Source organism: Euprymna scolopes, chromosome 6, assembly GCF_053919585.1.
Source record: "Euprymna scolopes isolate OS-2025 chromosome 6, ASM5391958v1, whole genome shotgun sequence".
Lineage (NCBI taxonomy): Eukaryota > Metazoa > Mollusca > Cephalopoda > Sepiida > Sepiolidae > Euprymna > Euprymna scolopes.
This window is the reverse complement of record NC_136487.1, coordinates 158,168,283-158,192,041: the sequence shown is the minus strand read 5'-3', so window position 1 is coordinate 158,192,041 and position 23,759 is coordinate 158,168,283. Positions and strand designations below refer to the sequence as shown.

The 23,759-nt window shown below is 35.5% G+C and overlaps 1 protein-coding gene and 1 pseudogene across 1 annotated transcript in view; both read left to right on the top strand.

Moving 5' to 3' along the window:
- The window catches only part of LOC145278088 (interstitial collagenase-like), a 295,194-nt gene that overhangs the window by 202,982 nt on the left and 68,453 nt on the right, over positions 1 to 23,759 (top strand). The gene's annotated exons all lie outside the window — the stretch shown is intronic.
- Positions 5,952 to 6,068, top strand: LOC145278429 (5S ribosomal RNA; annotated as a pseudogene).

The window sequence follows — 23,759 nt, the reverse complement described above, 5'->3', positions numbered from 1 at the left end:
GGGGAGAATTTGCAAAAATGGGTGGAATGGACAAAAGGTTACTCTCGAGGAATTTATTATCTAACAAGGATTTGCTTACATCAGTTTTTGATACACAGAACGTGAGAGAGAGCAAGAAATGTTCTTTGCAATGACCGTAGCTAGGCGAGTTCTTCTTGTGAATGCTTTATATGAAAACAAGAGATTAGAGCTCATTCGTGTACCTACCCTGGACATAATTATATAGTAGAGAGAGAGTCTAGCAACATCACTTATGTGGGAAAGTTGTTCCAAGAAAGAGAAGGAATTATTCAAACAACATGACGGTTAACTTTTTACAATTATAAAACAAGGAATGGCATCTTTCCAGATATGACAACAGTTCCCATCTTAGGGCGTATTCAGCTCTTATAGAGGCAATGGATTACGTTATATACGTTACACTAATTGCGCGAATTATGAAACGGTAGATATTCACGCTTATTAAGTTCAAAACGCCTTCGATGCCTGCTAATCGAGTAGCAATTTAACAAAAGCGCATGCTCAGTGTTTGTTTTGCTTATTTATTTATTTATTTTTTAGATGTCAGTAATTTGAACGTGTGGATATCAACCCATTTTAAAAGGCGATATACAACGACACTGAAACAGAAACAACTAGTTTTTATCTTAATACCTATTTATCTCGACAATCAATTTGACGCTGTGGAATCAATTAGTCCTGTGAAGCATAGACCTGTGCATTTCTAAAGGATGAAATCCCAGACATTAATATCGCTCTTTAAGAAGTAATTAATTTTATTGCCAATCGTATGAGGCACCATTTATTTCTGTAGTACCAGACTTTACCTCCTACTGGTGCGCTGGTTTCTCTATCTTCCACTTCCGGTCTTGTTCCGCATCTTTCTTCGCTGGTAAGGAAGGAATAACATGTTGCAGAGATGACAACGTTATCTATTTGTGGGGAGAAATTTGTGCCTCTAGGTAAATGCGTCAATTACCCAAATCGCATGTATATACAAAGCCTTGATATTATTTTTAAATACCATCGTATTTAAATGCTAGCTGGCAGCCCGGCGTTACCTGATCGTACAATACGCTTAAACATAATATTTTAATTTATGCAGATTACGTATGTATTATTATAAAATTAATCCTTTATTGATTTTTATATATTACAAAAAATAATTTACCTGATGGACTAATTCGTAAAAAAAATAAATAAAAATAAATAATTATAATGTCCTTAATCAAATTTCGTTTACAATATAACGTCAGCTCATATTTAGGCTTGACGATGAATGCCCTGGAAAAGTCAGTTCTAATTAATGTTTAGTTTTAAAACATGCAAATGAAAAATGATTTGCAGCGATTTTAAATTGTACCTCTTCTTTTATCGTAAATTGAACTCATTAATAAGAACATTTTTAATTAAATCGCGAGTACACCCATACTTGAACAGGGGATCTACCACTAATCTATATGTCCAGATTGTAATATTTTTTAAGAAGAAATGATTGGCTGAAATTTTATTATCTCCATTGTCGGTGTAACGTAAAATAGTTCGCTATAAAAATTATTATTTTTTTATCTATAAAAGAGAATAGCTATTCTTAAGATTGGATTATTTTTTCTATTATCGATACTTATCGGATGAATTTCTGCACAAAAATATCTAAGAACACTGCCAGACAGTTAAATTAGATTTGTGTGAAATTTGCAAAAGATAGGCTCGGAACATATGAGGAAAGAACCCGCTCACACACACAAAGTGACTCGTTTTTTTACAAAGGAGTCACCATTTATCAAACCCTGGGGAATAAGGGTTAATGCGTCTTATATTGTTGTATTGGGAGTCCCAGCTTAAATGCTATCTAGGTAGTTTTTAGAAATAAAGACTATCTAGGTAGTTTTTAGAAATAAAGAAAATAAGAATGTTTATTTTCTCATTAAATAGTTTAGCAGGGTTAGTTTTGATAGCTGTCAAACTCAGTCACCTTGAGTGGCCCAGATAGAGTGCACCGGAAATTGGAAGGTGACACTGAATTCTGGGTAACTTCCGGTGATGACGAGACGGTTGAGAGAGGGTCTAGGCGGCAGATTAAGGGTTAATGGGTCTTATATAATAGTAGAGATGTACATGATATCTTATGCAATTCGGATGGTTATATCATTTAATTCATCGCTATCATCATCATCAGCATCATGATATCGTATGATTCCGAATATTCTATTGTTGACATTGGTTTCCCCGATATTTTTTCAGTCAGAATTATTTCTAGAAAGACTTCAAATACTTACCTGGGAGATAAAGTGAAGGTTGCCAACATTCTAAGTGAAAGTGATCCCGCGGAATGAATTGGATTCGAACTCAAAATACACAGGTCATCAGTTACGTGTCGTAAACCACTTGACCATCATCACTTTCCACTTATAATTTTTAGCAGGCAAAATTATATTGCTGTCAATTTTGAATGTTGGAGCATGTTAATCATCGATAAGCCATTTTATATCGAAATCATAAATACTTTTGGTTGTATTAATTATATGGATTAATGAATTGATTATTATTTTAATTTATTCCTTTTTTTAATATATTATTTTTTTTTAAATTATTTTGAATAAAAGTTATTTTCAATACACTGACAAAAGTTTTTTAGGAATACATTTAGATGCAAAAATGTTATTAAAAGAAGAAAAGAATTGTTTAATTTTCTTTTTCCTTTCTTTCTTTTTTCATTTTTAATTTAAGTTGAAATATTTTTTATTAATTTCGGACGGTATCAGATCCATCTTTAAAGTTTCACGGTGTAGTAGTTATCACGTCTGCTTGACTTGCCTTAACTTAGTTCGAAAGTCGCCGGGATCTGGAAAGATTAAAATTTGTTTTTATATTCAGTTTCGCAACGCTCTTGTTTTTATATGCATACACATATATATACGTTTTACATATATATATATATATATATATATATATATATATATATATATATATATATATATATATATATGTGTGTGTGTGTGTGTTTTTATATCTATATATCTATAAAAGTGAAAGTTTCTGTCTGTCTGTCTGTGTGTCTGTGTGTGTACATTTCCCTACGCAATAAATCTCAAAATTTTTAGTCTACAGACTCGAAATTTGATATACATGGTACTCAGATTTTGGAAAATCGGTTTTCGGTCAGAAATTTGGCGATTAAGGGGTCAAAGTTCAACGATTTGACCTTTGAGAACTCTACCAAACGCCTCCGAAAATTTTCGGTCTACACACTTGAAATTTTAGATATAGGTTCCTTGGACATGGATCTACCTTAATAACTTAATTTGAGCCCAAAATAATAAACTTTAAAGGGGTCATAATAGGGGTCAAAGTTCAAAAAAATTGACTGCCTTTTTTTTTTGCTCGACATACATCTTCAAATACCCGGGCAACGCCGGGCTGAAATGCTAGTATATCTATAAAAGTGAAAGTGTCTGTCTGTCTGTCTGTCTGTCTGTGTGTATCTGTGTATCTTTGTGTCTGTGTGTGTACATTTCCCTACGCAATAAATCTCTCAATGTTTAGTCTACAGACTCGAAATTTGATATACTCGAATAAAACCAAGAATCCCATCTTCCAACGTAGACCCCTACTAACAGGTCTCCTGCTCCAACATCAGGGGTCTACGTTCCAACCTAAACCTAATTACAGGAGACGAAACCGGGCATGTTCTTTCTAAGCGAAACTGGAATATGGCCGACCACTTCCCTGGATGAGTTCATAATTAACGGATACTCTTACTTAACATCTAAATCTGACCCCCAAGATCGCCATGGGCATGGAATATGTGCCTACATTAAAGATGACTTACCATGTGGTAGGGATACCTCCAGAGAAGATCATAATTTACTTTATATGTGGTTCCGGGTTGCACTTGCTTACACCACTGCATTTATATTTGCCCTCTATCGGCCCCATAACAGCGGTGTTACTATCTTTAAGAGCATATCTGAGAAAATAGACCACAGCCTGTCTACATATCTCTCGGCTAACATCCACATCTGTGATGACTTCAACGTCCATAACGTGGAATGGCTGACCCACTCAAATAAGACGGACTATGACGGGAGGTTCTGTTATGATTTTGCCATTGCTTATGACCTCACTCAGATTGTTCGAGAGCCCACCCGTGTGCCCGATACTACAGGTCAATATGCAAGCCTCCAAGTTTTTCTCTCAACTTCCCCTGAGCTATGTTCATGTTCTGTTCTTTCTCCTCTAGGATCCTCCGACTACTCCGTCGTATCAGTTAAGATAAAAATGAAATGTAATAAGTCCCCAGACGTACCCCTCCACCGTACTGTATACCGATACTCCATGATTGACTGGGATAGCTTCCGTACATTCATATCTGATCTACCTCTGCATTCCATGTTTAAAAAGGATGTGTCCTCTATAGTATCAGACCTGACCGAATGGTTAATTGTAGGCATAGACCGATTCATATGCTGATGATACGATATCTACGGCAACACATCAAAGGCTGTAAATGACAAAGCTCTCTCTCTGATTCTCTCTCCTCTGATCTCGAGCGCGTGGTTCAGTCGGGGAAGGCGTGGCTGGTTACCTTTAATGCATCTAAAACAAAGCTCTTATCCTTACATCATCAACACTCTGATCCCCATCTGGCATCAATTGAAATGGATAGCTCTAGTCTAGGAGAAGCCCTATGTTTTGACAAGATTCTGGCCTTTACTCCTGATCTGAAATGGAACACGTACAGTAAGTCTGTTGCCAAGGTCGCTGGAAAGATGGTGGGATTCTTCTACCGCTCCAGAAGATATCTCACTACTGATGCAATTCTCTATCAATATAAAAGCCAAGTACGTCCAAGGATGGAATACTGCTGCCATATCTGGGCAGGAGCTGCTAAAAATAGCCTATCCTGCCTTGACAGAGTACACAATACACTTCGTGGCTTAATGGAGGATGTCTTTTTTCTCTTCCCTGCAACCTCTCTCCCACAGAAGAGACGTTGCAAGCGTATCTTTGTTTTATCGTTATTTCCATGGCAGGTGCTCGTCTGAACTCCAACCTCTGGTCCCCCCTCGCCAATCTTTTACGAAAAACATTCCTCTAGCTGAATCCACTGTTAATAATTTTCCTCACTCTTTATCTATGCCTAAATCAAAATATAGATTCCATGAAAAGAAGCTTCTTTCTTAGAACTGCCCGCCTGCAGAACTCTGTTCCGTTTGCCTGCTTCCCACCTGACTAGAACCTGGATGTCTTCAAGTCCAACGTAAACAAATTCCTAATGAACCGCCCCCTTAAATAGACACTTAATTAAATCTCCACACTAACGTAATGTACTTACAATAACCCGTATCCCTAAGTGGCTTCCGGGCCTTGATAAGTTGTGACCACCTTGTAAATATATATATATATATATATATATATATATATATATATATATATATATATATATATATATATATATATATGTACAGGGTACTGAGATTTGGGAAAATCGATGTGATCGGTTTTCCGCCAGAAATTTGGCGATTAAGGAGTCAAATTTCAACGATTTGACCTTTGAGGATTCTACCAAACTCTTCCGACAATTTTGGGTCTACACACTTGAAATTTTAGATATAGGTTCCTTGGACATGGATCTAACTTAATAACTTTATTAGAGCCCAAAACGATAAATTTTAAAGGGGGCATAATAGGGGTCAAAGTTTAAAAAAATTTACCACTTTTCTTGTTTTTTTTGTTTTTTTTGCTCAACATACATCTCCAAATATCCGGCCAACGCCGGTCACCCATGCTAGTACATCCATAAATTAATCGCAAAAAGCACAAAAGCAATATATTTATAAAATTATAGAATATTTAACATAAGCATTAATCATTGGAACCAATTTGATTATTCGGATTCAATTCACTCTAGGTTCTCCAGTTATAATAAATATTAAGTTCAGAAAGTTATATACGGCACAATCGCGTTGACACACTGGTTCTCGTCAGATCACCGAAGTTAAGCTACGTTGAGCCTGGTTAGTATTAGATGGGTGACCATTTGGAAATGCTAGGTGCTGTATGTGCTCTCCACTTATCTCGGCATTTGTTTCCAGCTGTCCTGTACATACACTTCACTTGCCACTTGAAATTTAACAATGTCGACTAAGGAGAGGTGTGGTTTGAGATTGCGCTCCTCCTTCCACAAAAATTTCACACGCAGGAACCCTACGTGGGTATTCATAGTCTGTCAAAGACTGAAGTAAGTTTAGAAAGATACACGCTGCTAACACCGGATGTTACGTCACTGGAAGCGTGAGATTAGAATAAACACGAGAACAATAGCAGTTTGAATGGTATGTAAACTTGAAACGTTGTTAGAAATTATTTAAACAAATGATATCACTGCATTGTAATTGGTTTAAACCAAAGTCTAGAATATTAATCAAGCAAGGAATTGCGATACTCCACAAAATGGTGGTCTATGTATAATAGGTCGTGTGTTCCTCTTTTTTCTTTTTACCATCCTTTCTGTTTCTCTGAGAATAGTCCGCGTTTATGAAGGGACTGATAAATTTGTTCTCTCAATTGTGCAGTAAGTATTTTCCACATTGTAGATAAACAGGTTATAGGTCTGTAATTTCTGTGGGTGGTCCCCTTTTCTGTGTCTTTTTGCACCAGTGTGGTTCTACCTTTGGTCATCCATTCTGGTACATTGTTTCGTGGATGCATCTTTTCGGTAATTGAACTAGCCTTTCATGTACTTCTGTGAATTTTTAAACCAATAGGTATGTATTCAGTCATGACCTGGTCGTCTCCAGTTGGGCATTTTTAGTAGAGTTGTCTTGAGGGTGTCCCTGCTGATATCATTCTCTGTTCCTTCTTCGATTTGCTGTGACTATTCTTTCATTTCTTTCAACCATTCTGCTTTTCTGTTATGATTCTCGAAAGAAAGAAAACAACATACTGAGGATGGAGTTTAGCTCCGAAATATATTCATGTTATAAATTTCAAACAAGTAAAATATTTTTTTTCCTAATATTACGTTGTGGTTTGGCTTTCAAGCGCATTTGATGCGTATTTTATTTTATTCAAGTTAAATCAACGTTTTCTATATGGAACTCACACCCTGGGCGTTATTCTCGCTTTGCCTACGCACTGTTCCAACATTTCAAAATACAACCGCTGAGATACAACGCTCGCCTCTTAACAAGCAGACTTTCCTTTCCCCAACTTTATAACAAGGCAGGGAAGAAGAAAAGAAAAAAAGGAAGAAAACAACATACTGAGGATAAAGTTAAGCTCAGAAATATATTCATGTTATAAATTTCAAATCATTAAAATATTTGTTTATTATCCTAATATTACGTTGTGATTTGGCTTTCAAGCGCAATTGATGCGTATTTTTTTTATTTAAATAAATTTGCTTTTTTTGTTTTTTGTTGTTTTCCTTTTTTGCGTGAGTTGGAGAATTGTAAACGAAAGGTGTTACGTATGTTACTTCAAATAAACAAGTTAAAAGACGTGACATAAAGCGTAAACTTTTTCTTACTTGAATATTTGAGCAAGCCACACAGAAGTAAAGAGTCGCCATGCTTGCTGCGGAAAACATGCCCGTTTTATCCTAACTACTGGCGTTTCGCGTTCAACAATAACGTATTTGAAATGCGTTATTGACGAATCGCTAGCATTACCATATATGCTCTGATGGTGATCTAGAGTTCTGCGTATATATTTAGCAGGGTATTATTATTATTATTATTATTATTATTATTATTATTATTATTATTATTATTATTGGCTCACATGGAGCTTTCACACAAGTCAACAAACGATCTGATTGGAAACCTAGGGTGTTTTCTGGAGGCTGAGTAACAACAAATCTCCCCAGACGTCCAGTTCTCTTCACCTCCTTCGATAACATTTGCAAATGAATTTGCATCATCGCAACAGCCTCTTACCATTGATTTCTCACCGGCAGTGGCCATCGTTTATACTGGAATTTGAGTTGCATTAAGCCTCCCCAAAGTCCCAGTTCTCTTTGCGCTTGTCCAACCGAGGTCTGGCTGACGCTCTCTCCTCTGTCTTTCAGTCCTTCTTGACCCTTCTCAGCTCTTTAGTGTTACTTTTTTATTGGGAGGAGCGGTGGTGAAACTATGGGGGGGGGGAATTCATGAGGGGGTGTAGAACTTGTATGTATGCAGCTTCGGTGTTCTTCATTCCCTGTAACGCTTATTATTATTATTATTATTATTATTATTATTATTATTATTAAACTGTATTCTTCTATGTACGACATATATGGCGTCATACCAGATGACGTCATATATGATGTCATATATTTATGTCCACAAAAATGGCATATATGACGTCATACATGTCGTATATGACGTAAAGTTCATACCTGGTAACTAGGAATATATACAGCTGATATATATATATATAGAGAGAGAGAGAGACAGACAGACAGACAGACAGAACGACAGACAGACAGAGACATCGATAACGACCTGACGCATTTTCATTTAATCATACTTTTTATCAAAAATGTTTTCAACTCATTAAAAGGAAAATTCAGATTTCAAACTGATTAAAAGTGTCAGTTTCGCATGAGTGCTTTCATCCTTCTTTCTCCAAATACTTTCTCTGTTTATCTCGAGAATCTTTTATGTCTTAATAATTCCCATTTAGTGCTTTTTACTCTTAATAGAAAATATCGATCCATTCGGTAACGTTTTTCTACTTTGCTTCTTTTTTATTCATGGATTGTCTTTTATAATAAACTAAATAACTGGAATTAAAAGCAAAATACACTTTAGTACCTTAGGCAAAGCGGAAGTTATGTTTTTGGTGGTGTCTGTATGTTAGTGTATAGCTTAGTATTAACATCGCTTGAACAATCACCACCGAACGTAATTAAAATATCATTTATGCTCTTAGAACTGATTTACTTTGCAATATATATGTCAAAAATGTCCCATACACCACGTGCCAGAATTATATGCAAATCGATATTTTTGTTCTAACTCCGATAGTGTTCAATATAAATTTTTGAAATTTAGCACGTTATACAGCAACACTAACACAAGCGCAGATCTAAAATTTTAAGCTAATCTGCACAGTAATAAATTATTGGCAGCCATTTTGGTGATTTGCATTTTTTTTCAGCGTGCCAACTTTATATGCAAACCAATGCTAAAATATGGTAAAGTGCTAAAAGATCATCGAAACATTGATTATTCTAGGAATTTGTAAATTGAGAACAACAATAATAAAGAACAAATAACTTCAATATGGTTTCATAGTACAATTAATATCTTATATAATTGCCATTTTTATTGACAAAAGCAAAAAGCCTTTGGTCCATTGAAGATGTCAAACTTTCGATTTCATCTGATGAAATGTCTTTAGCAGCAATCAGAATAGCATTCCAGATGTCATTCTTGGAGTTGTACTGCCTTCCTCCGGAGTAAATATTGTTGTTTCAAGATGCTCCACAGATTTTCGATGGGATTTCAATCTGGAGAGCAGGCTGGTCATCGCATTATTTTCCCATTTCTGGCAAAAACTCTCCAAATATTCAGTGGCTATCCTTGCAGAATGAGACGGTGCATTATCATGCATGAATACCATCTTTTTCCGAAATGCCAAATTCTTCTTCTTGTGCCAGTGTTCCAAGTGTTCCTTAATGAGGTCAATGTAGATTTTGGCGAAAATTTTCACTCCATCTGCAACTCTGAATAGTCCTACCAGCTCATTGCCAATGATTGTAGCCCAGAACATCACACCACCATCTCCTTGTTGATGCCTGATCCTTTGGGGACGTAGACCCTCATTATGGTACCATCCTCCCCTCCACCCATCGGGTCCATCAAGGGTCGCTCGACACTCATCGGTGAACAAAACAGTTTGAAAATCCAGCTTCATGTGATCTCTTGCCCATCCTCTTTTCCTTGTGGATATCCTTCAATTGAGGGCGGACCTCTGGCTTTCCAAATTTTGCAATCGTCTTCAGTATACGGCAACCAGTTGATTTGTGCACATCAGGAACGTCAGCTTTTTCAAAAACTTGATTGCTAATTTCAAGTGGGCTACGGTGAACTTCTCTCTTGATCTTGCTCATTGTTCGACGTGACAGATATGATTTCTTACGAATTTTCCCTTTGTCAGAACGTCCGTTGCAAAGTTGAGGATTAGTACAATATGTTTTGATTGTACGATGATCACGGTGTAATTCTTGAGCAATTACTAAGGTAGAAATCTTATTATGAAGCCTTTGAACAATTTTAAACTTCCCAGCTTGACTTAAAGTACCTTTACATCCCATCCTGCATATAAAGTTGGCAAGCTGAAAAAAAAACTGCAAGTCACCAAAATGGCTGCCGTTTGCTCGCTCTTGCGCAGATCAGCTTAAAATTTTCTATCTGCGCATGCGATAGTGTTGCCGTATAACGTGCAAAGTTTCACGAATTTTCATTGACAACTATCGAAGTTAGAACAAAAATATCGATTTGCATATAATTCTGGCACTGGGTGTATATTTACAAAGCCACACGTCTCCTCTGCATGGAGTATGGTTGCCACGTCTGAGCTGGTGTAATGTTATTAAAGGAAATAACATTGTGCAACAAAATTTGGGTAAAAATATAACATAAACCATATTTTGGTGTAAGAAAAGTATCCTTATACATCTATTTCTCTAGATTTTCTATCGTTTTCAATGATATTTTATTATTATTGATTATGAAAGATAAACACAGAACAGTCAGTTTAAACAACTCTTAGCCCTTTTGTGTTGAGTGTCATACTCCTTTTTTTATATCCCAGCAGATATTTTCTTTTAAAACGTCTCTCCATCGCTAAAATATCCAAATATCCTTATGGAATCTTTCGTCATGTTCATCACCCACATCATTAAAAATTTTCGAAATTGACAATCTTGCTAAAAAAAAAAAAACAACAACTGTACCTGATTCAATAAAAAGAAAACCAGAAATCTTACAAAAAATATTTTTGATTAAAAAAAATAAACAAAAAGAAAGGCAGAAATGAATTGTCCATTCAATTGTGCACATAAGAATAGCCACAAACTGTCCTGTACATTTTGACTGTTGTACAGTGCAATAAATGAATCAATTTACTTATATATGTAAATTAAAGTATCATTCCCGAGCTGTAATATTCAGCTTTCATTGCATCAAAATGCGACCAGAATTTAGCAGCTTTTTTTCTGGTTCGTCTGGTATGATGTAATTCTTATTTTTCTTTTTGTTGTTGTTTTTTTTTTTTTGTATCCTGAAAAAAAAACACTTATATTTTGTTTCGATATTATGTTATCACTTAAAGTAATTTGTTCTTATTTCAACGAGGAAAGACTTAGAAATAAGGTTGGTTTGAAGTTGAAGACAATATAGCACGGATTGGAACATTTTTATTTCCTTTGTCTAGCAAACTACTCATTCACTGAACAAGGATCAAATACTACTTGTAGCATCAGAACAGATACTAGAATTTGTTCTTAGCCGAAGAACTTTATAGGCTCCTGTTTTTTTGAAATTCGTAATAGATAATATATCGAATGTGTTCTTAATTTGTAGTGAACATAAATTTAATTCAGCCAAATTTGAACGGACATAAACTATTTCAGCTTTGAGATATTAGACACCATTAAGTCATAAGAAATTCTGATGTTAGTTTTCTCCCACCGTAAAGCTGGAATTTGATTGGAAATTCTTTTCAAAACTTTTAGTTTTATTTAATAGAAATTTAGTTTTATCAAATGTTAGAATACTTCAGATAATATAAAAATGATGGTTGGTATAAAGGTCTTCAGAATTTTGTTTGTTATTCTCCAAATCCATGTGATCCTTTACTCTAGATTTAACAGATTAGACACAGTACTCTTTATCGTTATCAATAATCCTTTTACGTTTGTTCTGTTTAGTTTAAAAGGGGCTTTATTTTTTGAAGTCTCTATTTCTCTGAAATCAATTGAAATAATGATTTCTCTGGACAATGCTACATAAGGGTGTGTACCATGGTTGACAATTCGATCTCTATTAGAATATTTAAGATTGACTAAAATACCAATGCCAAAGGTTAAAACACTCAGATATATCGGATAATATACGGGACACTTTCTCTTTTAACATGGATTACAGAGATACGAAGAATCTTAAGCCATCCCAATCAGACATTGAATCTTGATAGACTCGGCAGTGGGAGGGGACATCAGAAGGCTTCCCTTTGTTATGATCCTTATTGAGAGAATTAAGAAGGATGAAGAGTAAGGGTCTTGTTGTGTTGTTCAATAACTGAATTGATGAGTATGTAGCAGAGCGCGGACGGACGTATGGAAGTAGCAGCAGCAGCAGCAACAGCCAGTATATCAAAATGACCGAGCCGTGTGCAAAGTGACGTCACAATAGGAAAGAATGAAAGAAAAAGATTATAAAGAGAAGAACGTGAACGCAGACCAATGATCGCATTTGAGAGACGGAGATAGATAGACGTGTTACACACATGAGCCGAGAGCGACTGGAAAAGACGCGTCCTGAACATGGTCGGACAAAGATAGGGCATCACGTGTCGACACGGTAGAGTCTTGTTAAGTACATTGGAGTACGAGAAGATCTTTGAAAAGAGACAGGATGTTATTCTGGAAATACCTGTAAATAAATGTCTTTTGTGTCCCTGGAAAAAAAGAATGTCGAATTCTTTCCTTGTCTTTGTTTCCTTGCGACGGATCGACATGTTAACACATATTTAACGTTACACGGAGACGAAAGAAGATTAAGAGAGAAGTGGTGTTTGAAGCAAGTGAAACACCAAAACACATGTGGAGCATTTCTGAATATTTGAGATGAGGATTGATTAATTGTATTATTTGGATTCTTCAGACTACTGTTCTTATCTGGAGTGTTATTTTCACAACCTTTCTGTCGATGGAACCTTCGACTTTCTTAGGGTGTATCTTGTCGAAATCAGAAATCTGCACGGAATTTCAAACGGAAGCCTTTATTTGATTGACAGGGGAGGAAGCATGCTCTCTTTCTGTAAGCGACGACTGATTAGACGTCGTCAGTAATTCGAAATTGTATTTTTTGTGTCCAACGCATTGGGGATTGAACCTTCAATCTCCAGAAGAGTGTAACGTTAGAATTGAATTTAACCAAGTACTTTATCCATTACTCTACAGAGTCATTGCGGACAGATTAAATAAAGGGGTCTATCTGAAATTTCGTGCAGATTCCGGAGTTCGACAGAAAGATTCCTGGTCTAAGAATATAGCTAATAAAGGTTGGAGTTTACATGGATCAAAACTTTGTGAAAAATAACACTCAAGATGAGAACAGTATTCTGAAGACTCCAAATTATACCAACATATAGAGCAAATGAGGTTCTTTCTTGTGTTACATGAAAGGGCTGTCCCCTTCTCATGTAAGTAAGAAGACATACTAGATAAGTGAAAATAATATTAGGAAAAGGCTAGAATCGAACCCTGTATGTAAGTTTTAAAGATAATGGAAAATAAAAGTCCATTATTAATTCTATTAGAATAGCTAAATATTATTAATGTTGGAAAAAGAGTCGATTATCCATTGTTTTAGAAATCTGGATATTAAATATGTCAGTTAAATGAATGCACAATGCGAGTTAAAGTATATTGTTTAAAAATAGGTGAGAATTAGAATTGAGGATTCTTTGTTTGCCAAAAGTGTGTTGGGCGGAGATGTGTAGAAAACGTTATATAGTCACGTTGGTCGACAGTACACTTCTTATGTCATAAACAAAGGAGATTTCTCGATATATTGAATCTGTGGGTTCGAAGTTAGAAAGTCGATGAGAGAGAGTCAGGGAGATAATCAGAAGAGGTCGAAAGAAGAGCCCCTTAGAAGCGAAGGGAAGAGAGTAGAGCATGTAGTTGAAAAGACTTGAGTTCCTGACATCACCGATCGGCCGGTTGAAGAATAAAGAACCCAATTATGTTTGTAACAGTTTGTCTCGTGTCGTCATTCCTTACAACCAAAAAGGTAAATGTGTTTTTATCATCATCTTGTAACGAACTCTTGTGTAACGCCCTTACAAGGAATGTGCCTCCTTCATCATAATAATGAACCGCCCTCCTCTAATATGTGTTATAAGAACTGTTGCATCATATCTCCCAGTCCGTATTAATATGAAGTCCCCAAGAATCATCTAAGGCTGATATAAATGTCTTCCTCCATATTTATCAGCACAGTCGTCATGATGTACAAAGAACTGTTATAAATGCCCCCCCATTATCATCACCATCGTTATTCGTGTATTATAAATCCCCGTTATATGTATCCTCGTTATACATGACTCCAATATGAACCCCCGACCTGCTACGCAACACTTGGAAGTGTCCCTACCACATGGAAAACTGCCTATAATGTAAGAGCAGATTCCATAACCATCTTGGAAGTCCTATTTTCGAGTCATGTTTGAGTATTCTGTAATCATAAAGTCATCTACAGAAACTGGAAGACCCAATGCCAGTTTCGCGCAGAAACGATGCCAGTTTTTGTCTGCTCAATGTGGATTTCCACTTCTAAAAGATTAGAATGTAAACTCTTATTGTTGGAAAATATTAAATAGAATCGGGTATACGTAGAATCCATGCTGTAAAATCTTATATTGCTGATTTCATCATGTTTCAGATATAATTGAGATCTGAGACACCTTAAAATCTAACTTGATAACTTCTTGGAAATAGTGGAGGAGGACTTGATTTTCAAATAGGATGCATCGACAGGTATTTGTTTACATCAGACTTGACGATCTGGATCATCTTTTTGTCTAGGAAAGATCTGATTTTATTAAATGTTCATCCTTGCCAATTTATATCCATAATAAGATAAAATATTGTCAAAAACTTTGGGTATATAAAAAGCTACCACCCTAGCTGACCGATTTATCGTAGACTCTGCTAGAGAGACCCGATATTGTTCAGGATTGAATGAGTATCAACGAGTGTTTTACACCATACTTTTATCGTCAGCGAAATCGATAAAATTGCCCATTTTCTTTTCAATCAAATCGATTGATTGCCTGCTCTAGTTGGAGATCGAGAGGAAGCTTCACATGCCTCCCATCAGTGACCTTTTTCACAATACATTCTAGTCTACACTGTAGAGAACTTACTGCTGATTTTATACAATTATTTTCATATGATGACTTTAATTAAAGGTTAAAACGCAAATTCAAGTATTATTTTCCTCTAAATAGAAATATTTATTTCCAACTCGCGTTTGTCTTATTAAAGAACCTACTGTTGATTTTATACAATTATTTTCATATGATGACTTTAATTAAAGGTTAAAATGCAAATGTCAAGTATTATTTTACTCTAAATAGAAATATTTATTTCCAACTCGCGTTTGTCTTATTAAAGAACCTACTGTTGATTTTATATGTTGGATATTTCTGATTGCGCGATGATAAAACTTCTCGAATGCAATTATGATTTTAGGTTGTATAAAGTGTTAACTTTGGTCAAAATTAGATGTCTTTCTTTAATCGGATTTTTTCGATTATCGATTTTCGATATTTATCGGCGAAATTCTGATACGAAACCTATCTAAGAATACTCTCAGACAGATCAAGTACATTTATGTGAAATTAAAACAAAAGATAAAATAGGCCCAGCTGTTAGGAGTTCGTAGGAAACGAACTCACACATACACACACGCACAATGTGCCTTTTATATATAAGTAGAAATACTTTCAGAGATGACCGATAGGATATCCGTCCTCAGTAGAACAGGCTTGGCTACATCCATGCTGTTAGTCAGACAAAAGTTTAGAGTTTACGAAGTGATTGACTGTCAATAGATCAATTAATTAGTCAAAGATTTTACCAAATCGCCAAACGATCCTGATCGGGCGATATTTTTGTAAATCAGTTCTTTAATCAGAATTCTTGAACACTGGTGCCGCAGAGGCAATTTATCTGCAGCAGGTCAATGGTTACAACGTTGTGAAAATAACAACCAAGATGAGAATACTGGTGTGGAACCAAGCAATGTATAGGCATAAGAAATCGATGACCCTCAGTGACGAATAGTGTTTGCTAAACGTATTTTACTCTGTTTAAATCTTGAAGAATCCCACTGTAAACCGAATCTACAAGGAGTTAGGTTCATTCTAAAACCCATTAGAAATTCAAACTTTAATTTCTCAACATGAATATCAAAGCACTTCTTTTTTTTTCGCTATGTTTCGAATAAGAGAATGATGTAAGGTATTTAGTTGTGGAATCAGACTCCGACTCTTTTGTAAACACGGATAACAGATCATGTCGAAATAAGATGACTTTGGGATTCTCTGATTATCAAAAAATGAAGACGTTAATACGGATCGCGAATCGCGGAGAAAATTTTCAATGATTTTATTTGGTACATCTTTTGAAACTTGGGGATACAGGATGGTACGATAAAATTATCGCTCAAGAAAAACGACATTCCATTTCCGTTTGATGAAAACGAGTTTTTTTTTTGTTGTTGTTTTGTTTTGTTTTTTTAGGGGGGTTGTTTTGCAAACCATCTTTCATTTTATCTCGCAATTACTTATAACGTCACCAACTAACTTTCGGAAGAACCTCCCTCCCCCGTTTTTCTTTTATATCGCAAGTTTCTTAAAAGGTGACTAGCAAAAGTCCAGAATAAGATCACGCTTTTTTTTTAACGGTTAATTTAAAAAAAAAAAGTCTTTTGAACGCTGTTGTTATTAAAACTTTAATTTTTTTTCTAAAGTTTGCATTTTGGAGACGGAAGTATTTTTTCGAGATAAGTGACTTCTATATTTTTTATTTTTACATTCAAATATTAATAACTACATTTTATTTCAGTATTTAATTTATGTATTTCTATTTTATTAAATGCTAGCCTTTTCCTCGTCCATAAATGTTTATTTATCTACCAAGTTTATTGCAAACATAGATTAGGTAATTGTAGTCATTTTTACGTATTTAGAGGGGAATCTATCACCATACTTTCCCTTAAACACGTCTGTTGGACTTTTATTAAGTATAATACTTAATAGTTTTTTCACTTACTCTATATGTGCTTCCGGGTTGCATTAGCTCACACTAATGCATTTATATTTACTCTCTATCGCCCCCACAACAGCGGAATTACTATCTTTAAAAGCATATCTGAGAAAATTGACCAAGTCCTATCTGCTTATCTCCATATGTGGAGACTTCATTGTTCACAACGTCGAATGGTTGACACACTCAAACAAGACCGATGATGAGGGGAGGTTCTGTCATGATTTCTCCATTGCTTATGACCTCACTCAGATTGTTCACGAACCCACCCCTGTGTCCGACAATGACGGCCAGTATGCGAGTCTACTAGACCTTTTTCTCACAAATTGCCCTGAACTATGTTCAGTTTCTGTTCTGTCTCCTCTTGGATCTTCCGGCCACTTTGTTGTATCAATTAAGATAAAAATGAAATGTAATAAGTCTCCAGACGTACTTCTCCATCGTACAGTATATCGATACACTAAGGCTGACTGGGATAGCTTCCGTACATTTATATCGGATCTACCTCTGCGTTCCATGTTTAAAGAACTTTGCAGCTAATTCTACCATTTGCGACCAAGGTCGCCACCCCCCAATATTTCCTCCTGTATCAGAAAACACGCTATGTGATATACATATATCTGTACGTGATGTTGCCAAGCTAATAAAAAACCTTGATTCCAGTAAAGCAACTGGCCCTGACGGTATTCCAATTATAGTACTCAAAAGACTTCAACCAGAACTAGCGCCCATATTTACAAAACTGTTTAAACGTTGTCTTAAAAAGAATAGCTTCCCATCTCCCTGGAAAATCTCATCAGTATGCCCTGTATTTAAGAATTCAGGTGATCGCTCATCCACCTCTCAGTACAGGCCAATAAGTCTCCTGTGCGTCATGAGTAAATTGCTGGAATCTGTGTTAAATACAGAAGTAATCAACCATCTCAACAAAAATAACATTCTTATTGACACTCAATATGGTTTCCGTTCTGCTAGATCTACAGAAGATGTGCTTACAGTTAAATCTCATAGGATTAGCAAATCTCTCGACAGAGGCAACCTTTCTAGAGCAATTGCTCTTGACATATCTAAGGCCTTAGATAGGGTATGGCATAAAGATTTACTTCACAAGATCTCTAGCTATGGTATAGCTGGAAATGTCTTCTCAATTATTAAATCATTTCTTTCTGATAGGTTCATAAGAGTAGTAATTGAGGGGCAAAAATCAGAAGCTCACAGTATTAATGCTGGTGCCCCTCAGGGTTCCATCCTGGGCCCAACTCTTTTCCTGGTCTACATTAATGATCTTCCAAATCACATCCTTACACCATTTGTAGACATTTTTGCTGATAGCACATCTAAGACAGTAAACGACCAAGTTCTCTCTGATTCTCCCTCCTCTGATCTTGAGCACGTAGTACAATGGGGAAAGAAGTGGCTGGTTACTTTTAATGCATCTAAAACCAAGCTTCTCTCTCTACATCATCAACATTCTGATCCACATCTGGCATCAATTAAAATGAATGGCTCTCCTCTTCAGGAGGCCTCAAGTTTTGACAAGCTTCTGGGCTTGACAATTACTCCTAATCTTAAATGGAACGTACATCAAATCTGTTGCTAGGGCCGCTGGAAAAATAGTGGGATCTTTCTATCGATCCAGTAGATATCTCACTGCTGATGTAATTCTCTATCCATATAAGAGCCAGGTACGTCCAAGGATGGAATACTGTTGCCACATCTGGGCAGGAGCTGCTAGAAAGAACTTGCCCTGCCTTGATGGAGTTCAAAATAGACTTCGTAGCCTCGTAGGAGATGTCCTTTTCTCTTCCCTACAACCTCTATCTCACAGAAGAGATGTTGCGAGCTTGTCTCTGATGTATCGTTATTTTCATGGAAAGTGTTCGACTGAGCTTCAGTCTATGGCCCCCCCTCGCCAAACTTTCACAAGAAACACTCGTCTAGTTGAAAACACTATCAATAATTTCCCCCACTCTTTATCTGTACCTAAACCTAAACGTAGATTCCATGGATAAAGCTTCTTTCTTAGAACTGCACGCCTGTGGAATTGTTTTCCGTTTTCCTGCTTTCCGGCTGAGTACAATATGGTTTTCTTCAAGTTTAATGTAAATAATTTCTTGATGAGCCGTTACATATAAGTTAACAAATTTACTGAATTCTCATTACTAATGATTACTATATTTTCCAATTTCTACTGTACACTCTTTAACCCTTATCCTTGAGTGGCCTCTTGACCTTGATAATGTGGTGATGCCTGTGTAAAAAAAATCTACTAGTTGGTTAGTTGTGTACAAATCCCAAGAGCGATAGGAGCCTTCTATCATTTCTGAAAGTGACAAAATGTCCAATAAGCGAGATTGGAGATACGCCACTGTACAACTCGTGCCCTCTACCGATCCAAGTTATGACAACTGAACCATTGTCAGCACCGCAAATCCAGATGGTTCAATACTTGGTTTCAAGTGAGGGCACGTCATGCCACCTCACAGCTCGAAGTCGGCTTGAAAGTCAACAAAGTATACTTGGATGTGCTGAAGAGTGTGGTGATCCCCTGGTGCAATCAGATGGTCTCTGGCAGACCTTGGGTGTGGCAGCAGGACTCAGCGCCGGCCCAAAAATCCAAAAAGAGAGTTGGCTTCAGAAGGAGTGCCACGACTTTGTACCCTTCTTTTACTGATTCCTCTCCTCCCCCGACCTGAGCCCGCTGGACTCTTTCGTTTGGTTATACATCGAGAACACCACCAACATCACCTCTCACAACACCAAAGCCAGCCTAATCGCCGAACTCCCGCTGGCGTTTGTGGAAAAGATATGCTCCCAGTTCCGGACCGGTATTGAGGCAGTGATTGAGGCTGAAGACGGCTACATTGAATAAATTTCAGCTCTTCTACATAATCAAGCTACCAGAATTGATTTTTCAATAAAAGTTTAAAATAAATCTGTTGCCTTGTTCTCTTTAGGGCGAAAAATGTGTCGTTCCACACTGTATTTCTATCAAAGTCATGAATCTGAACGGAATCGTTTATTTAATTAATTGCAGTAACTTGTTCCTGTTCCGAATAGACGTATTAATTATTATGATTTTCATAATTTTTCTTACCTGTATTAAGGATTAAACAACCAACTTGTGGAAGACCCTCACTTTTATCTGTTGTGCCATGAGTCCAACCTCCAGATGATACTAATTATCGATACGCGTCTAAAAATGTTTGAAGTTACTATAGCTTGTAACCATGTTTGAAAATCATTTTCCCATAATTCATATGATTTTGAGAAAATAAATTGTTTCAAATTTTAAATTGTTTCAAATTTTAAATTGTCGTTTTATTCTTTTGGTCAGGTTCAATCTCTACAGCCAATCACCATGTCTGAACACCACTTCAAAGCAGATAAAATGATTTCAGATTTTATGAGATCAATATAAAACAAGGTGTTTAAAAAGCAAGTGACATGATTTAATTTTGAAATTTTTAAAATTTTTAATTCTTTTTTTAATATTTTAATTCTTTCAAATTCTTTTCATACAAACATAAATGAAATTATTAAAGTTCTCGTTTTTTCTTCCAAAATGTTAGGGGGGATACTATTTAAAAAGTGGTATCAGTTACTGACATTATAAAAGACATTCAACAAATGGTGTACAATAAACGATGTTCCACTGATCAATTCCAATCGTATAAAAATTTTCTGTATCTGAAATATGAAAAAAATTATGTTAAATATTTCTCAAATGATAATGAGACATTTAGAGTTAAATACGTGTGTAAGTTTATAATGAAATGATTTTTATAAAAATTGCGACAAAAAAAATAGACATAAAATTGACTAACAAAAATTTCTTTATTTTCGTAAGAAAATATAAAAATGTTGTAAAACTCTCTGTTCGATGAATTAATTTTTATTATTAACTAAAATAATATCTGAATTCGAACAAGAGTTCAAGTATTTCATGTTTACGCAACCTTTTAGTATAGAAAATGATGACTACTGTCGATCGCAAGATTCGAACCAAGTTGCAAAGTCATCTCTGACTATACAGTCAGATTCATTACCCTTAGGGCCTAGGAATTTAAATTCTATATTATGTCAAGTCTGCGGACATATATAATAAGCGTAGTCATATAGCGGCTGGAACATCGCATTTCATATAGATTGACGGCTTATTATACTACAGCTGGGATAATCGACGTTTGTTTCTATAAAAAAAATTTCTGTTATATATTTGAAACACTGAGAAAACATGATAAATAGTTATTGCTATTAAGAGTGAAAAGAAATAAAAGCTGATTACTCTAATAAGCCGTAATTTGTAATGAATTCACCAAGTGACATATTTTCTAAAATGCTTTACATTAATCCCACCCTCCCTCGCTGTGTGTTGTTCGATTTTCGCTCTAATTTTATGCAGTCTTTCTCTTTCTCTCCCGTCTCTCTTCTTCTCTCCTCCTTTTCTCTCCAACGCGTTCCTTCTCTCTCTTTTTGTCTGTTAATTTAAAGAACAATAAAACTAACTATAAACCAGAAGATTGGACAGTCCATTATAAACAAATAAGAAATATCACTACAAGTATTAATATTATATTAGCAGGGCCCTGTGGAAATTCCACAGCGGCATCTTTCATATGTAATATATTGCTGCTGGGCATTCTGTGGGCTTAAGCATGAATGAAGACACTATCATATTATTCTCGCTCCTTTTGTTAAAACTGTATCGCCCCCCTACTAAAATAATAACCTTGATATATTATCTGGGCTGATTATTCCATTACAAACACACCAATCCATTAACTCACATTTAATCATTTTTCATCATTCTTGGATATGTTACTAATTTCGAAAATCATTTTTCATAATTTAAACCCACATTATTTCCTAGTTACTAAAATAATAACTTTGATATATTGTCTGGGCTGATCATTTCATTGCAAACACACCAATCAATTAACTCACATTTAATCATTTTTCATCATTCTTGGATATGTTACTAATTTCGACAATCATTTTTCATAATTTATCCCCACATTATTGCCACCTTACTAAAATAATAAGTTCGATATATTTCCTAGGCTGATTATTTAATTACAAACACATCAATCAATTCCGGTTATTCTCATAGTATATATGTTCCACCTATCTTATCCAATCTCGGATGGCGCCGCGTATTCTGCAAGTATATATCTTCCACCTATCCCGGGCGATGCATGCTATTCTGCTACTATATGTTTTCCACCTATCTTATTCAATCCCTGGCGACGCTGGGTATTCTGCTAGTATGTATTTGCACTTGTTTCATCCAATCTAGAACGGACTTGATGTCCGCCACCCCACTGGTTAAAATATACATGAAATAAAGTAATGTTTAAATCGTTTCAGTAATTTCCGGGACTTACTTCATATCCCCCACCCCACTATGAAAAATATACATGAAATATAGTAATGTTTAATTCGTAAACTGTATCAGCCATTTCCGGGACTGACTTCTTATCCCCACTGTAAAAAATATACATTAAATAAAGTGAATGGTTGTAGTAATTTCCGAGACTGATTTTATATCCCCCACCCCACTGTTAAAAATATACTTGAAATAAAGTAATGTTTAAATCTTAAACGGTTTCAGCCATATCCCCCATCACACTCTTAAAAATATACCTGAAATAAAATAATGTTTAATGCGTAAACGGTTTCAGCCATTCCCGGGACTGATTTCATATGCCCCCACTGTTAAAAATATACTTAAAATAAAGTAATATTAAAATGATAAACTGTTGCAGCAGCTTTTCGAAATTAATACATAAAAACATTAACACGGTTAGGGATGAGGCAACTATTACTTCATCATGAATTTCTGAGTGTAGTATCAGTCTCAGCGTTCCAGTGACTTTAATCCCTCCCTCCTTTAGAAGAGTTTTTTGCAATTACTGCCATGAGAACATTAATGACGAAAATATGAACTCAGAATTACTTGATATATTTACGTGATTTTTGGAATGTTACAAATAAGCCCTTAGCGTGCACTGATCCATTACACCTGATTTTTGGAATCAGCAGTACGTGCATGTGATTTTTGGAATATGACATCTTATGTCAATGTAGTACATCATAAATATATTATATGCATCTTTTTTAACAGAAGATAATGACGTCATCACAGAAAGAAAACACGTCAGACCTCCATCCCCTCTACTCGAAAAGATGGAGGAGATTATGCATGGGATCTCATTAAACACTCACCAAATCCATTAACTCACATTTAGCATTATATATATATATATATATATATATATATATATATATATATATATATATATATATATATATATATATATATATACAATTTTAAAAAATAGGCGGCGGTTTCTCAAGAACTCTTTCGACTATCATCTCATCAGGAAAAAATCGATAGCGTAAAAAAATAATATTATGTCGAAAATAAAGAGTTCTAAAGAGGAACTATTGACTGTGCCAAAAGTACGGGGACACTAAAATAAATTTTTTAACGTTTAAAAAACGATTAAAATATTGGCACAACGAGGGGAGGAAAAAAAAGCAGGAGAAAAAATTTAAAGTTCCCCAAAGAGAAATTTTTTCCTGCTTTTTCCCCCCTCGTTGTGCCAATATTTTAATCGTTTTTTTTTTAAGTTAATAAACTTATTTTAGTGTCCCCGTACTTTTGGCACATTCAATAGTTCCCTTTTAGAACACTTTA